We start from the raw sequence: 18,079 nt of genomic DNA on the forward strand, positions 1-18,079 counted from the left end.
AATAAATAAATAAACATAAATAATAACAATACATATAGGGAATGAGAGGAAAGCTTTTGGAGGTGATGGATAGGTTTATGGCCTTCATTGTGATGTTTTCACAGGGATATTATGATCTCCAAGCTTATCAAAGTGTATACATTATGTATGTACAGCTTTTTGAATTTCAGTCATACTCAATAAAGAGATTGAGAAAAGTCCATTGCACTTCCACTCACTAACAATGAGCAATATGAAAAAGAAATTAAGGAATCAATTCTATTTTCATTAGCATCAAAAAGAAAAAATCTTTAGAAATACATTTACTCAGGGGTGCCTGGGTGGCTAAGTCGGTTGAGTGTCTGACTTCGGCTCAGGTCATGATCCCACCGTTGGTGGGTTTGAGTCCCGCGTCGGGCTCTGTGCTGACAGCTCAGAGCCTGGAGCCTGCTTTGCGTTCTGTGTCTCTCTCTCTGTCCCTCCTCTACTCAAGCTCTCTGTCACTCTCTCAAAATAAATAAATAAACATTGAAAAAATTAAAAAAAAAAAGAAAGAAATACATTTACTCAAAATGACAAAAAATGTGACACTGGAAACTATAAAACAATGTTGAAAATACTAATGCAGATATAAATAAGTGGAAAGATATCCCATGTTCACAGATTGGAAATCTTAATACTGTTAAGATGTCAATGTTACCCAAAGCAATTTACAGATTCAATGGAGTTCCAATCAAAATCTCAAAACATTTGTTTACAGAATAGAAGAAGTCATCCTAAAATTTATACAGACTCTCAAGAACACTGAATAACAAAAACACTCTTAAAAATGAAGAACAAAGTTGGAAGACTCATACATCCAAATTTCAAAACTAGCTATAAAACTTAGTAATCAAAATAGTGTAGTACATAAACACAGACATATAGGCCAATGGAATAGAAAAATGAGCCCAGAAATAAATTCTCACATACATGGTCCAACATATTTTTGACTCAAGTGCTAAGACCATTCAATGTGGAAAGGACAGTTTTTCAACAAGAATGAAGTTGGACCCACAGCTTACATCATACACAAAAATTACTCAAAATTGGTCAAAGACCCAAACATGCAAGTTAAAACAATAAAACTCTTGGAAAAACCATAGGAGAAAAGCTTCATGACACTGATTCTTTTGGATCTGACACCAAAAGCATAGGCAACAAAAGAAAAAACTTGATCAATTAGACTTCTTCAAAGTTTAAAAATTTTTGTGTATCAAAGGACATTACCAAAAGAGTGAAGACAACCCACAGAATGGGAGAAGATATTTGCAAATCATATATTTGATAATGGACTCATATCTAAAATACATAAGAAACCCTACAACTCAACCACAAAAAAAAAAAAAAAAAAAAAAAAAAACCAAACAACCCAATTAGAAAATGGGCAAAGGGCTTGAATAGACATTTCTCCAAGGAAGATATACTCACAGCAAATGAGCACATGAAAATATGCTCAACATCATTAGTCATTAAAGAAATGCATTAAAGTATGTGTGATACCACTTCCCACATACTAAAATGACTACCACCAATCAAAAGAAAATATCAAGTGTCAATAGGATTTGGAGAAACTGGGACCCTAGTACAGTGTTGGTGGGAATGTAAGATGGTTTGATCACTGTAGAAAACAGTTTGGCAGTTGCTAAAAATGAGAAACACAGAAATACCATGTGATCCAACAATTATGCTTCTGGGGTATATGTCCCAAAGAAGTGAAAGCAGGAACTCAAACAGATACTTGTACACCAAGGTTCAAAGTAGCAGGTATTCACCATAGCGAGAAGGTGGAAACAACCCAAATGCCCATCAACAACTAAATGGATAAACAAAATATGGTATAAACATAAAATGGAGTATTATTCATTCACAAGAAATGGTGGAATTTTGATTCATACTACAACACGGATGAAACTTGAAAACACACTATGTGAAATAAGCCAGACACAAAAGGATATTGTGGGACTCCACTTATGTGAGGAACCCAGAGCAGGCAAACTAACAGACACAGAAAGTGAATTAGCAGTTACCAGGGTCCAGAGGTGGGAGAATGGGGAGTTACTGCTTAGTAGTTACAGAGTCTCTGTGGAATGATAGTTTTAGAAAAACTGATGTCGTGGTTGTACAACATTGGGAATGTAATGAATGCCACAGAACTGTACACTTAGAATTATTACAATGGTAAATTTTATGTTGTATATATTTTGCCAAAACAAAAAAAAATTGAAGAGAATCTATTTAGACATCTCAGAAATTTAAAAAGTATATTGTTGAAATAAAAGGTCTGAAAGAGTGGATTTTAATTATCAGAAAATGCAAGCTATATACCTAATCAGAGCTAATCCTAAAACCAGTTAAAAGCACTGAAAATTTATTTTAATATCAGAATTATCTAATGAGTTGGTAAGAAAGCTGGGCATTCTCTGGTCAGGTCCCAGAAGCAAAGAGGTGAGCCTAGAGAATGACAGCAGCTTCCTTCTGGGGACCTTCACCACACCAGAGAACCTGCATTCAAGATTTCACAGCTTCCAGCATTTGAGGAACAGAAACCAGCCCTCAGGACCCATCCAAGGTAGGGGCTGTAAAAGAGTAGCCTCTGTCTCTAAGGCTAGGATTCCAAAGGGTCGTACCCATTGAAAGAGAAATAACTGGCCTCCACCCCTGAGGAGAGTGTCTCCAATTTGGTTTGGAAGAGGATTCCCTCTGAGGATATGAAAACTATGAGTAGCCCTTTCATGGCTGTGCAGCCTGAACTCCTACCACCTGGGTAACCTGAAAATTAGAAGGAACTTTAGAGTGATCCTGGGTTGGGAGTGCTTCTAGAGCCTGGCAGATGCCAACACAAATCCCCTCTGAAAGAATCCACATTTATTCAGGGCATCAGAGAATTTATGAAATAAGATTCCAAGAAAAATCAAATTCCAAAGAAAAATTCCAAATAAAATTTTGGTAGTCAAAAATAACACAAACAGAAACACGGCACCATGAATGAGAAAACAAAAACAAAAAACAAAGTCAAACAGACCTTTAAGAATTTCAGATAAATGGAATTATTAGAAACAGACTTTACAATAACTATGTTTAACATTTTGAAATAGACAAAAGATAACCTTGAAATATATCCAAAAAGGATGAGATTTGAAAAACAATCAAAATTTAAATACAATAGAATTGAAATTACAAGTGTAACAGATGGGTTTAATAGCAAATTAGACACACTGAAATTAGTGAAATGGAAAATAGTACTGAAAAGGTTATCAGTAATGGAGAACCAGTCAAAGTGAAGGAAAAGATGAAAAAGGGCTAAGAAACACACAAGATAATGTCAGAAGGTCTAACATATGTATAATTATGGACCCAGACAGGAGAACAGAGAAAATGGAGAAGCAATATCTGAAAAGACAGTTACTAAGAATTTTCCAGAACTGATGAAAGATACTGCCTCACAGCTTCAAAGGGCTAGACAAATCTCAAGTGGGACAAATAAAAAGAAATCCACACCAGGTTCTATAAGAATGAAATGCATAAGACAAGAGACTGTACTTTAGGTGAGAGGAAATTAGCAGATGGATCTGGCCTTCAAGAAGTAATAAAGAGCACAGAAAATAGTAATTAAAACAAACATTGGCCTTAAAAACAATAATAATGTATTGTGGGTTAAATTTTAAAATGTTTAAAGCAAGAGTTGGAGGCAAAGTAATGGTCTCTCACATACTGATCCCCATACCCTAGGAATATTTCGTGTCACATGGCAAAGGAAAATTAAGAGTGCAGATGGAATTAAGGATGGTCATCAACTGACTTTAATGTGGAGCACCTATCTGGATTGGGGGAAGGGACAATGCCATTACCAGGGTCCAGGAAGGTCGATGAGGAGATGCAAGGACTGCTTGGTCGGCTGTCGCTGGATCTGAAGAATGAGCAAGGGGTCACGAGACAAGATCGACAGGCACTGGGAAAGGAAAGGAAACAGAGTTCTCACCAGGGGCCTCTGGCAAGGAACACAGCCTTGTCAGCACCTCTAAGCTACAGAACTGTAAGATGATGAATTGGTGCTATACCAAGCCACTAAGCTGGTGATAATTTGTTACAGAGCAATAGAAAACTAATAGAGAGTTACAATACATGTCCACAATAGCTTCAGAGTTGGAAAATAGAGTTAAAGTATTTTAAGAGTCTTTATCGAGGGTGTAAGTGGTGTGAAACTAGCTGGAAGCAGCTTCTTACAAGCCACTTCTGCACCTCTCTTTCCAAGTGCACATTCACTGAAGGTAGCCTGAAATCAGATGGAAGTATTTACATAACAGAAATAGGCAAGTGTTACAAATTGAACTTTAATTTACTAAATGTGTTACTTTTTAAGAGAAAGAGCATTTGGAATTCTTGGAGTAACAATGAAAGTACTATACCCTAACTTGGCTTCCAAAGTATTTGGGGAGAGGGGTTAACAGTGGGAGAGGAGAAAAAAACACCAAATATATACAAAAGAGGATAAGAAGAAACATGAAACTGGTAGTTCAAGAAAAAGTACAAAACAAGAGGATAGTTATAAATTGAAACATATCAGTAATTACAATCATGTAAATATGCTAAATGTTCAAGTTAAAAGACAGTTTGTCATGCTGGTATTAAGGAGACACTTCTCAAGCATAAGTATACTGAGAGGTTGAAAGTCAAAGGATACAAAAGATATTTAGGTAAATTCTAACCAAAAGAAAGTTTCTATACCTACACTAATACCAGACAAAAGAGATTTCAAGGCAAAAATCACTACAAAGGATAAAGAGGAAAACTTCATAAAGATTAAATGTTATTTCACCTGACAGATAAAGCAATTTTACATTTGCATGTGCCTCATAATATAACCTTAAATACATAAAACATAAACATTGATAAAATGACGAAAAGTATTTAAAGAAATTCAACTGAGTACATTTTAAAGGTCTTATTGTTTTACTCAGTGATTCGTGAATTGGGCAGCATCCCATGCAGCAGATGGAAAGAAACTCTGAAGAGCTGGACACAATGAAAGACTTTGACAGGCAGAAGGAGCAAGGACAAGGAAGTGGACTGGTTCTAGCAAGGTCACCGCCCTTTAGGGGATGGCAAGGGTGTAGCAGGCAGATGACCTCACTAGTGCTGACCAGGTGGTTCCTGATTGACGAGTCTAAGTCTCAATCTGGTGATGTGGAGTTTAGCACAAGTGACTCCATTTTGGGCCTGTTGTCTTGTTTTTAACAAAGGAAATAGACTAATCTAACATCATGATGGGAGATTTTAGCATCATTCAGAAACACACACACAATCAATTAAGCACATGGGATATACAAACATAAATCTGACTTAAGGGACATTTTTGATGTATGGAAAAGTCACAATGATTGTACAAAATTCCCCTATCCTCTACACCCACTATAGCCAAATGTTAACATCTTATATAACCACAGTTCAATTATCAAAAGTAAGAAATTAACATTATTGCAATGTCACCAAATAAACTACAGACCTCACTCAGATTTCACCAGCTATCCCACTAATGGTTTTTTTGGTCCCAAAATCCAATCCAGGGCTCCACTCCAATTTAGCTGTCATGTTTCCTTATTCTCTCCTAATTTGTGAAAGATCCTGTCTTTCCTTGTCTTTTATGACCTTGACACTTTTGAAGAGTACAGGTCAGGTATTTTGAAGGTATTTGAAGGTCAGGTCCTTCATTTTGGGTTTGTTTGATGTTATCTCATAAGTAGACTAGGGTCGAGATGGCGGCGTAGGAGGACGCTGGCCTCACCGCACATCCTGCTGATCACTTAGATTCCACCTACACCTGCCTATATAACCCAGAAAACCGCCAGAGGATTAGCAGAACGGAGTCTCCGGAGCCAAGCGCAGACAAGAGGCCCACGGAAGAGGGTAGGAAGGGCGGCGAGGCGGTGCGCGCTCCACGGACTGGCGGGAGGGAGCCGGGGCGGAGGGGCGGCTCGCCGGCCAAGCAGAGCCCCCGAGTCTGGCTGGCAAAAGCGGAGGGGCCTGACGGACTGTGTTCCGACAGCAAGGGCGACTTAGCGTCTGGGAGGTCATAAGTTAACAGCTCTGCTCAGAAAGCGGGAAGGCTGGAGGACAAAGGGAGGGAGAGCTGCTGAGCCCCCAGACGACAGAGCTCAGTTTGGTGAGGAACAAAGGCGCTCGCCAGCGCCATCTCCCCCGCCCATCCCCCAGCCAAAATCCCAAAGGGAACCAGTTCCTGCCAGGGAACTTGCTCGCTCCAAGCAAAGACCCAACTCTGTGCTTCTGCGGAGCCAAACCTCCGGCAGCGGATCTGACTCCCTCCCGCTGCCACAGGGCCCCTCCTGAAGTGGATCACCTAAGGAGACAACGAGCTAAGCCTGCCCCTCCTGCCCCCGTGCACCTCGCCTACCCACCCCAGCTAATACGCCAGACCCCCAGCACCACAAGCCTGGCAGTGTGCAAGTAGCCCAGACGGGCCACGCCACCCCACAGTGAATCCCACCCCTAGGAGAGGGGAAGAGAAGGCACACACCAGTCTGACTGTGGCCCCAGCGGTGGGCTGGGGGCAGACATCAGGTCGGACTGCGACTCCGCCCACTAACTCCAGTTATACACCACAGCACAGGGGAAGTGCCCTGCAGGTCCTCACCACTCCAGGGACTATCCAAAATGACCAAACGGAAGAATTCCCCTCAGAAGAATCTCCAGGAAATAACAACAGCCAATGAACTGATCAAAAAGGATTTAAATAATATAACAGAAAGTGAATTTAGAATAATAGTCATAAAATTAATGGCTGGGCTTGAAAACAGTATAGAGGACAGCAGAGAATCTCTTGCTACAGAGATCAAGGGACTAAGGAACAGTCACAAGGAGCTGAAAAGCGCTTTAAACGAAATGCAAAACAAAATGGAAACGACGACAGCTCGGCTTGAAGAGGCAGAGGAGAGAATAGGTGAACTAGAAGATAAAGTTATGGAAAAAGAGGAAGCTGAGAGAAAGAGAGATAAAAAAATCCAGGAGTATGAGGGGAAAATTAGAGAACTAAGAGATACACTAAAAAGAAATAATATACGCATAATTGGTATCACCGGAGGAGGAAGAGAGAGGGAAAGGTGCTGAAGGGGTACTTGAAGAAATTATAGCTGAGAACTTCCCTGAACTGGGGAAGGAAAAAGGCATTGAAATCCAAGAGGCACAGAGAACTCCCTTCAGACGTAACTTGAATCGATCTTCTGCACGACATATCATAGTGAAACTGGCAAAATACAAGGATAAAGAGAAAATTCTGAAAGCAGCAAGGGATAAACGTGCCCTCACATATAAAGGGAGACCTATAAGACTCGTGACTGATCTCTCTTTTGAAACTTGGCAGGCCAGAAAGGATTGGCACGATATCTTCAGTGTGCTAAACAGAAAAAATATGCAGCCGAGAATCCTTTATCCAGCAAGTCTGTCATTTAGAATAGAAGGAGAGATAAAGGTCTTCCCAAACAAACAAAAACTGAAGGAATTTGTCACCACTAAACCAGCCCTACAAGAGATCCTAAGGGGGATCCTGTGAGACAAAGTACCAGAGACATCACTACAAGCATAAAACATACAGACATCACAATGACTCTAAACCCGTATCTTTCTATAATAGGTAGACTAGGGTCATAGATTTTGGAGAACTATACTACAGAAATGTTTTCCAAATTGTTCTGGTTGTGGCCAATGGGAACTTTTTCAGGTTGGCTTCTGTATCTTTCTTTGTGCCCCCATCCTTTTCTCTTTTTACCTAGCACTTCCTTACTGTCTGCCACCAAAGAAACTCCAGAATTAGCTTGTATTCTCCTTGCCTCAGCCCTGGAACCAAGCACTTCTCCAAGTGGCCCTGGCCCCTTGGACTCAAGAATTGTATTTAGAAACCAAGATCTGGGAGCTAGGTGTGCTCATCACTATCAGTGTGTCATTGTTTTTAGGCCCTCAGCTGACAGATCAGGAAAACCTGTGTATATATACCAAGTCATATCTACACATATCTATTGATCTACCTACAAATATATGAGTGTGTGTGTGTGTATGTATATGTGTGTGTGTGTGTGTGTGTGTATGTATGTGTGTGTATTCAGCAGAAAATAAGAAATGTTGGCAAGAATGTGGAGAAACTGGGACCTTTGTGCATTGGTGGTGGCATTGTAAAATGGTGGTCATTGTGGAAAAAGTATGGTGGTCCTCAAAATGTTAAACATAAAGGGGTACCTGGGTGGTTCAGTCAGTTAGGCGTCCGACTTCGGTTCAGGTCATGATCTCACAGGTTGTGGGTTTGAATACCACATCAGGCTCTGTGCTGAAGCTCAGAGTCTAGAGCCTGCTTTGGATTCTGTGTCTCCCTCTCTCTCTGCCCCTCCCCTGCTCACATTCTGTCTCTCTCTCAAAAATAAACATTAAAAAATTTTTTTTCAAAGTTAAACATACAATTAACATTTGATCCAGCAATTTCTTTTCTGGGTATATAACTAAAATAATTGAAAAGATGGACTCCAACAGATATCTGTTCATCAGTGTTCATAAAAACATTATTCACAATAGCCAAAAGGTGGAAACAACCCAAATGACCACTGATGGATAAATAAAAGTGGTATATACATATGATAAAATATCGAAAAAAGGAATGTAATCCCTTGAAAAAAGGAATGTAATTCTGAAATATACTAAAATAAGGATGTTCCTTAAAGACATTATGCTAAGTGAAATAAGCCAAACAAAAAAAGTCTGGTATTAGTGTACAACTATGGTATGAGTCCACTTATATAAGGATACTTGAATACAAATACAGAAAGTAGAACAGAGGTTACCAGGGCTGTGGGGAGGAAGAATGGGGAGTTACTGTTTAATGGGTTCAGAGTTTCAGTTTAGGATGACAAAAAAAGTTCTGGAAATAGTTAACGATGTTGGTTGCATATCAGTGTGAATGTACTTAATCCCACTGAACTGTACACTTAAAAATGGTACCATGCTATTGGGGAAACCCAGTGTGGAAAGCAGATTGTGACAAATGAACCTAATTGTGTTATAAATATATAGCATACCACATTTGAAAAGGGTGGGAATGAAGGAACTAAAACCTACATAACTTTGGAAAAGTGTTTTTTCACTGGATACTATAAGGCTAATGACAAAAAGAATGATACATAAACAGACTGGTTAGTAAATGTTTCACACATCCTGTAACCCACAGGATATGGGGTTAGCAATTCTGAAATTATGAGTATAACAAATATGAAAATATAGATAACGAGAGTATGTTTCCCAACATCAGGGAAAGAAGTTACAGATACACAAAGGAAGAATGCTACCCTGTGGTGCTAGATGAGATTCTGACGTACCAGTATGAACTCTATATGCAATTTTAAAATTGTTGGTAGGGTCACCTGGGTGACCTTGTCAGTTAAGCATCCAAATTCAGCTAAGGTCATGATCTCACAGCTCGTGGGTCAGAGCCCCACATCGGGCTCTGTGCTGACAGCTCAGAGCCTGAACCCTGCTTTGGATTCTGTGTCTCCCTCTCTCTATGTCCCTCCCCCGCTCATGCTGTGTCTCTGTCTCTCTCAAAAAAATTTTTTTAATTGTTGGCAAAATATAATAACATAAAGGTTCCCATTTTAAAATGTGTTCATTGTGGTATATAGTTTTATGAGTTCTGAAAAAAGAATAGAGTTGTATGTTCACCACAGTCCACTCAAAAATTTCCTTTGCAGTTTGTAGTCAGCCTCTTCTCCTAATCCGCAACCCATGGCAACCACTGATCTTTATACTATTCCTCTGGGTTGGCCCTTTCCAGTATGTCATATATATGGACTCATATAATTTATATCCCTTTGGGTCTGGCTTCTTTCATTCAGAATACTTATTTTTAGGTAGTGATAAAAAAATCATAAAGATGAAATGTTAACTTCACCAGGAAAATATAACAATTTCTAATTTGCATGTGACTAATAGCATTGTCTCAAAATATATAAAACAAACACTAATAATGAAAATAAATAACAATCAGTAAAAATACATCATCCTGCTACTTTGCTGAATTCATTTATTAGTTAACAGTTTGTAGCATCGTTAGGATGCTATCATCTGCCAACAGAGATCATTTTACTTTTTCCTGCCACTTTGGATGCCTTTTATTTCTTTTTCTTGCTTAATTGCTCTGGCTAGAACTTCTAGTACGATGTTGTAGAGAAGTAGTGAAAACATCCTTGCCGTATTACTGACCTTAAAGGAAAAGTTTTCAGTCTTTCCCCATTGAGTGTTACATCTGCTGTGTTTTTCATTTATGGCTTTTATTACATGGAAGTAGTTTCCTTCTATTCCTAATTTGTCGTGTTTATCATAAAAGGATGTTGAATTTGACAGATGATTTCTCTGCACCAAATGAGATGATCATGTGTTTTTCCCCTTCATTTTATTGATGTGGTGCATGATATTGATTGATTTGCATAATTTGAACCATCTTTGCATACCAGGGATAAATCCCACTTGGTCATAATGTAAAATCCTCTTAAAATGCTGCTGAATTATTCACTAGTATTTTGTTGACGATTTTTGCATCAATGTTCATAAGGGACATTAGTCTGTAGTTTTCTTTGCTTGCAGTCTTTGTCTGGCTTTGGCCAAGGAGTTATGCTAGCCTCATAGAATGAGCTACAAAATGTTCTCTTCAATATTTTGGAAATGTTTGAAAAGGCATTCTTCTTTAAATGTTTGGTAAAATTCACCAGTGAAGCTCTCAGGACCAGTGCTTTTCTTTGTTGGGAGATTTTTTAAATTGCTGATTCCATCTCCTTACAAATAATAGGTCTACTCAGACTATCTATTTCTTCATGACTTAGTCTTGGTAGGTGTTTGTTTCTAGAAATTTGTCCATTTCATCTAGATTATCCAATGTGTCAGCATAAGTTGTTCAAGGTACTTCCTTATAAACATTTTTTTTAGTTCTCTAGAATTAATAGTAATGTCCCCACTTTCACTTCTGATTTTAGTAATTGGAGACTTTTCTCTAAGTCATCTAGCTAAAGGTTTGTCAGTTTTTGTTGATCTTTTCAAAGAACCGCCTTTTGGTCTCATTTGATTTTCTGTACCATTTTTTCTACTTTCTATTTCATTGTTCTCTGGTATAATCTTTATTCTTTCCTTTTGCTAGCTGTGGCTTCAGTGTATTCTTTTTCTAGTTCCTCAAGTTGTAAAGTTTGGTTGTTGTTTTAGAACTTTCTTGTTTCTAATGTAGACATTTATACCAATGAATTTCCCCCTTAGCACCACTTCCAATGCATCTCATGAGTTCTGTTGTGTCTTTCTTTTCATTTGTCTCTAAGTATTTTCAAATTTCCCTTATGATTTCTTCTTTGATCTGTTGGTTGTTTACAATTGTGTTGTTTAGTGTCCAAAATTTTGTGTATTTTAGTTTTTTACTGACTTCTAACTTTACCCATTGTGGTCAGAGAAGACACTTTGTATTATAACTATCTTTTAAAATCTATTGAGTTAATTTGTGACCCTCCATATGGTCCATCCTGGAAAATCTCCCATGTACACTTGAGAAGAATGTGTATGCTGTTATGGGTAGGTAGAGTACCCTATATGTATAGAGTCTGCTAGAACTAGTTGATTTATTGTATTGCTTAAGTCCTTATTTCCTTAAGTTCTGTCTAGTTGTTCTACTACTTTGAGTGGGGTACTAAAGTCTCCAACTATTATTGCAAAACTATTTCTTCCTTCAATTTTGTCACTTTTTGGTTCATATATTTTTATGGTCTGCCATTAGGTGCATAAATGTTTATAATTACAATTCCTTCTTGCTGTTAAAACATTTGTTAACATACATCTTTGTCTCTCGTAAGCTTTTTTGACTTAAAGTCTATTTCATCTGAATTTTGTATAGTGTTTTGTGCTCTCTTTCGGTTACTTACTTGCCTGGAATATCTTTCTCCATCATTTCACTTTCAAGAAGTCTGTATCTTTCAATCTCAAGTGAGTCTCATGTAGACAGACATATGGTTGAATCATGTGTTCTCGTCCATTCTTGCAATCTGTTTTTTAATTGGAGAGTTTAATCCATTTACATTTTTTAAAACTATTTCTGAGAGAGAAAGAGAGTGTGAGCAGGAGAAGAACAGACAGAGAGGGAAACACAGAATCCAAAGCAGGCTCCAGGCTCTGAGCTGTCAGCACAGAGCCCAACACAGGGTTTGAACTCACAAACCATGAGATCATGACCTGAGCCAAAGTCGTATGCTTAACCGACTGAGCCACCCAGGTGCCTCTCCATTCACATTTTTAAAGGTTTGTTTATATTTATTTTAAGAGAGAGAGAGAGAGAGAGAGAGAGAACACAAGAAGGGAAGGGGCAGAGAGAGAGAGAGGGAGAGACTCCTAAGCAAGCTCCCCCTTGTCAGTGCAGAGCCCAACAGAGGGCTCGATCTCACAAACCATGAGATCATGACCTGAACAGACATCAAGAGTCAGATGTTTAAATGACTGAGTCACCCAGATACCCCAGAATCCATTTACATTTAAAGTAACTACTGGGATGCCTGGGTGCCTCAGTTGGTTAAGTGTCTGACTTCAGCTCAGGTCATGATCTCACGGTTCGTGGGTTCATGCCCTGTATAGGGGTCTCTGCTGACAGCTAAGAGTCTGGAGCCTGCTTCAAATTTTGTGTCTCCCTCTCTCTCTCTGCTCCTCCTCCACTCATGCTCTGTCTCTCTCAAAAATAAATATTAAAAAAAAAATAATTACTGATATGGAGGGACTTACTTCTATCATTGTGCTATTTGTTTTCTATATGCCCTATTGCTTTTTTGTCCCTCATTTCCCACAGCCCTGTCTTCTTTTGTATTTAGTTGATTTTTTGTAGCAAAATGTTTAAGCTCCTTCTTACTTTCCTTTTGTATATATTCTATAGCTAGTTTCTTTGTGGTTGCCATGGGGACTCACACTTAATATCCTAAAGCTGTCAAACTCTAATTTGAATTTATAGCACCTTAACTTCAATAATACACAAAAAAAAGCTGCTCCTTCACACTGTCCCTAAACTTTTTGGTTGTTGATGTCACAAAACCACATCTTTATACATTGTATGCTCCAAAACATAAGTTAGTATATTAAATGCATTAGTCTCCTAAATTATGTACAAAATAAGATTTGGAGTTACAAAGCAAAGTTACAGTAATAATTACATTAGCATTTTTTATTTAAATGCATTAGTATCATAAATTCCATAAAAAAGAAAAAGCACAGTTACAAGCTATTACAATAATCCTAGCTTTTATAACTGTTCATGTGTTTATTTTTACTGAGATCTTTATTTCTCCTCATGGCTTCAGGCTAATGTCCAGTGTCCTTTCATTTTGCAGGGTTCCCTTAAGCATTTCTTGCAGAGCAGGTCTAGTGGTCACAAACTCCCTCAGCTTTTATCAAGTAATGTCTTGATTTCTTCCTCACTTCTGAAGGACAGTTTTGCTGGATATAGAGTTGTCGGTTGAGAGATTCTTTTTCTTTGAGCACTTAGAATGCATCTGCCCACTGTCTTCTAGCTTCCGAAGTTTTTATAAAAAAAAAAAAAGATCTGCATATCTCTGAGGATCACTTGTATGAGACAATTGTCTTCTCTCGCTGCTTTCAAGATTTGCCCTTTTTCTTTGGCTTTTGAAAGTTTGATTATAATGTGGGGTGTTTTTTTTTTTTTTGCCATTTGGGTTTTTTAGTTCTCTTTTCAAATACTGTACAGAAGGCAAAAAATAAGTATGCCTTCTCATCCACCAGACAAGGTTAGTCCCCCCCTCCCCTAGGGGACTTTATCACTCCCCCTTCATACACACACACCCTGGTTCTACTCCAAAACCTTACCCATGCCTCCCATCCATTTATACCCTTACTGTCCCTGTCTTCCACAGTGATGAGGCCCCAGAAATAGGGTACAGGATGGGAGGAGATATAGCAGGGGAGCCCCTGAACTGTTGAATCTGGGTGGGTCAAGGAGCACCCTGCACCACCAGGTGGAGAATGGGGGTGTTCAGAGAGATCGGGGCATTGGAGGATAAAGGCACATCCAGTCTGATGGGGAAGGAGAGAGGCTTCCTCTCATCCTGGGAATAGGGTGGACAAGAGGGGGAGGTTACACATCCCTCCACAAGCTCCTGGAGGTTGAGGGAGGACCCAAGGAGTGGATCTTTTTGAGCTCATCTTACTTGAAGTTTGTTGAGCTTCTTGGATGTTTCTATTCATGTCCTTTTTCAAATTTGGGAAATTCTCAGTCATCATTTCATCAAATATTCTCTCTGCCCCTTTCTCACTCTTCTTCTTTGAGACTCCCACAATGCCTATGTTGGTGCTTTTGATGGTTTCCCATAGACATTCAGGCTGTGTTTGCTATTTTTCATCTTTTTCTGTTCCTGAGCCTCAATAATTTCCATTGTCCTACCTTAAAGTACTGATTTATGTTCTGCCAGCTCAAATCTGCCTTTGACTCCTTGTGATTTACTTTAGTTATTGTAACGTTCAGCTAAAGAATTTCATTTTAGTTTCTTTCTGGATTTTCCATCTCTTAATGAATACTTGCATTTTGTTCTCACATTGTTTTCTTGACTTTTAGTGTCTTTTTTTAATTTTTTAAAATGTTTATTTTTGAAAGAGACAGTGTATGAGTGGGGGAGGGGCAGAGAGAGATGGAAACACAGAATCTGAAGCAGGCTCCAGGCTCTGAGGTGTCAGCACAGAGCCCAACATGAGACTCGAACTCATGGAGTGCGAGATCATGATCTGAGCTGAAGTCAGACACTTAACCAACTGAACCACCCAGGCGCCCCATTGACTTTTAGTATCTTTACCACCAAGTCTTTGCCTAATATATCTCCCAATGTATTTTTCAGGGACAGATTCTGTTGTATTTTTTTCCTTTGAATGAGACATATTTTCCTGTCTCTTTGACTTGTGATATTTTGTTGAACACTAGACATTTCAATCTAATAATGTGATAACTCTGAAAATTAGATTCTTCCCCTTCCCTCAGGGTTTGCTGTTGTTACTTGTCTTTTTGATTGTTATACCATTTCTGTGCTGAGAATCAGCCTGAGATGTAGATTTAACTCTTCTCATCTCTTTTCCCTGGACATGCATAATTACTTTCTAATTTTTCCTGTATATGCAGGAGTGTTTGAATACCTTAGCCTTTAACATCTGGTTCTGACTCCCCATCTCCCCCCGACACAGAAAAGAAAAAAATTAAGGGACAAAAGGGGGGAAAGGGCACTGGCCCTTTAAATATATTGTAACACACTTGAGCCAGATGGGGGAGGTGCAATAGCAATGGCTCCCTGCCTCTCTGAACCTCTATGATCAGAAGCAGCAGTGATCAGAGGAAAGATCCCTGATATTCAGAGGACAGAGTCCTTCTTGCCTGCTTGGCTCCCACAAGCTGTGTGCAAGCTGATCCAGCAACACGGCTGTCTGTCAAGTGGCTGGGGGTTGGGATGTGTAGCTACTATCATGCTAAGAACAGAAATAAAGTAAAATGTACCATCCAAGCCTTTCCCTAAAAGTTGCAAGCCTTCAACAGACTCGAGTTCCAAAATAGTTATATCAGATGATTCTGCAAGTACAATTGTTGTCGAAGGAGGGAAACAGATTCCTGAGGCTTCTGACCCCATCTTCCTAGAATCCTTCTTATTTGTTTTTTTCTATTCCATGTGTTGTTCATCTCTGATCTCCATTACTTTCTTTCTGCTAGCTTTGGGTTTAATTTCTTCACCACTTCTGAAGGACAGTTTGGCAGACACGGTATTCTTGGCTGACATCTTTTTTTCCCTTTCACTACTTTGAATATGCTAGCCCACTGACTTCTGGCCTACAAAGTTTCAAATGAGGAATCTGGTGATAGTCTTATTGAAGATCCTTCTTATGTGATGATTTGCTTCTCTCTTGCTGATTTCAAGATTCTGTTTTAGTTGCCAACAATTTATGTGTCTCTGTGTGGGTCTCCTTGAATTCGTCTTATTTGAAGTTTAAGTTCTTGGATGTTTATATTCTTTCTTGGACGTTTATATGTCTTTCTTCAAATTTGGTAAGTTTTCGGGCATTATTTCTCCAAGTAATCTCTCTGACCCTCTCTCTCTTCTGGGACTTCTACAATGCATGGTAAACCTCTAGGTGTCCCACAGGTCCCTTTGGCTTTGTTCATTTTTCTTCAATCTTTATTCTTTCCTTTCCTCAGACTTGATCATTTCAATTATCTTACCTTCTGGTTCACTGATTCTTTCTTCTGCCTGCTCAAATCTGCAGTTCTTCTCCTTAGCGCCAGAATTTCTTTGTGGTTTTACTAATATTTCCATTTTGCTCATACATCATTTTCTCGACTCTCTCCATTGTCCTCCTTTAGTTTTTCGAGCATCTTTAACACAGTTGTTTTAAAGTCTTTCTCTAGATTTGCCAGCTAGCCTTTCTCACTGGACATTTTCTACTGTAATTGTTTTTTTCTTTGAATGGGCCATACTTTCCTCTTTCCTTGTGTGTCTTGTGACTGTTTTTTCCCTGAAAACCTCATGCTTGAATCTAATAATGTATGAAGCCTGGAAATCAGATTCTTCCTTTTCTATCTCCCCAGGATTTTCTTTGGGGTTTTGGGGGGTTGTTTTTTGCTTTAGTTTTATTGTTGTAGGCTCTCTGTGCCTGAGATCAGCCTGAGGAGTAAACTTAAGGTCTTCTCAGGTCTTTCTGAGCCTGAACTTTTCCCTAGGCATGCACAAAGACTTTCTAAATTCCCCTGTATGTGTGGTCACTTTTGCCATTTAAGGACCTCGTCCTTAAATGTCTGGCTCCCAAAATGAGGAAAAGAGATAAAGGTGGGGGGAAAGGTGCCACCTCTTTAAATCTCCTGGAAGTCACTTCCGCTGTAGGGCAAGGGGCTTGAAACAATGGGAGGGAGGGGCGCCTGGGTGGCGCAGTCGGTTAAGCGTCCGACTTCAGCCAGGTCACGATCTCGCGGTCTGTGAGTTCGAGCCCCACGTCAGGCTCTGGGCTGATGGCTCGGAGCCTGGAGCCTGTTTCCGGTTCTGTGTCTCCCTCTCTCTCTGCCCCTCCCCCGTTCATGCTCTGTCTCTCTCTGTCCCAAAAATAAATAATAAATAAAAAACGTTGAAAAAAATTAAAAAAAAAAAAAAAAAGAAAAGAAACAATGGGAGGGAACATGCAGCAATGGCTGCCCGCTCCTGTGTCTGTACTTCCATGATAAGAAGCAGCAAGCACAAAACAGATCCTGATATTTGAAGGACAGGGCCCATATTGCCCACCCTGGCTCACCTAGATGTAAGCTGCTCCTGGAACAAATGCATGACTGTCACTGAGTGGAAGATGGGTGGTGGGTATCCATTGGTGAAACTGACCAAAATTAACTGCACTCTCCCATTCAAGCCTTCTTCAGGAAGTTACAAGTCTTTGAATAAACTACAGAGTTCAAACATAATTAAGTCAAGCACATTCTGCCAGGACAATTGTCTAAGTAGGAAGACAGATTTCTGGTGCTTTCTACTCTGTCATCCTTTCCAAATCCCATAACTCTTTTTATACATTGAATTCCACTTATTAATGTTTCACTGAGGATTTCTGCATCTGTATTCCTGAGATATATTAACTTGTAGTTTTCCTTTTTTGGATGGTCTTTGTATGGTTTGGGCATAATACTGGCCTCATAAAATGTTAGAAAATCTCTCCTTTATTGTTTTCTGGAAAATAATGTGTAGAATTTGTTCTGTAGATGTTTGGTGGAATTCTTTACTGAAAATCTCTGATTCTTTTGTTGGATGTTTTTAAATTAAAAATTCAATTTAAGATTTACAGAACTATACAAATTATCTTTTATATTAGATGACTTTTGAGAAATTAGTCCATTTAAGTTGTCAAATCTATATATGTATAGTTCTATACCCTTATTATACTTTTGATGTCTGTAAGGCCTATAGTGCTAGCCCATTTCATTCCTGATATTGGTAATTCGTGTCATCCTTTTTTGTCTTATCAAAGGTTT

General features: G+C 39.0%; 1 protein-coding gene across 1 annotated transcript in view; it reads right to left on the bottom strand.

Moving 5' to 3' along the window:
- The window catches only part of LOC122204973 (up-regulator of cell proliferation), a 53,466-nt gene that overhangs the window by 32,549 nt on the left and 2,838 nt on the right, over nt 1–18,079 (bottom strand). The window contains exon 2 of the mRNA XM_042912907.1: nt 3,870–3,970. The gene's annotated coding sequence lies outside the window, so the exon portion shown is untranslated. The remainder of the gene's footprint in view (nt 1–3,869; nt 3,971–18,079) is intronic.

The sequence above is a fragment of the Panthera leo genome, chromosome A2 (assembly GCF_018350215.1).
Source record: "Panthera leo isolate Ple1 chromosome A2, P.leo_Ple1_pat1.1, whole genome shotgun sequence".
Classification (NCBI taxonomy): Eukaryota; Metazoa; Chordata; class Mammalia; order Carnivora; family Felidae; genus Panthera; species Panthera leo.